This window comes from Pteropus medius, unplaced genomic scaffold (assembly GCF_902729225.1).
Source record: "Pteropus medius unplaced genomic scaffold, Ma_sr-lr_union100, whole genome shotgun sequence".
NCBI classification, from domain to species: Eukaryota; Metazoa; Chordata; class Mammalia; order Chiroptera; family Pteropodidae; genus Pteropus; species Pteropus medius.
The window spans coordinates 7110434-7111098 of record NW_024354875.1 but is presented as its reverse complement, the minus strand read 5'-3'; positions in this window follow the sequence as shown (position 1 = coordinate 7111098).

Here is a 665-nt window from a genome sequence, read left to right as displayed (position 1 = left end):
ATTGTTTCCCATGGAGCAAGGAACTCCAAAACCCACCACTCAACTAACTTACTCTGGAATAAGAAGACGTGTATTTCTCAGAATCAGCGCACATAGCGTGGTTTTTGAGACGCACACAGCTTCGCCGACTTTCTGTCTGATGCCCACATGGGTCTCAGGGGGATCTAATTTAATTAGATGAAAACGTAAGCTGAGCCTCTCCTGGCCTCCCCCCGCGGGCCATTTGAATTGCTTTGAGAGAAACTCTCTGGCATTAGAGACTGGGGCCAGGCAGGCGAGGGGAGGGGGTGGGTGGGAGTGGGGTGGGGATGAGCAGAGATGATGTCTGTGGCCTCCAGGTGAGTTGCGTGGATGCAGTGGCCGGGGCAGATGTTTCTTGTATGTACCTTGTTTAACTGTTTAACTGCCGCCGTCATTCCTGCTGCTCCTGAGCTCGGGACCTCATCGGGGTTTGGCAGAGTGGATGGGCTTTTGTCTGGGATGTGTTCCCTTCCACGCAGACTTCACAGGCTCCGATTTCCTCTGAACTTCCTTTCACTGTGCCTTCGTCCACCTCTATCTTCCAGATGTCTGTTGAATTTCCATCAGCAGAAGCCCCCTTTTATTTTCTTCCCTTTTGTGGATTTATGTCCTTTTATTTGTTATTTATTATTTTTGAATTAATT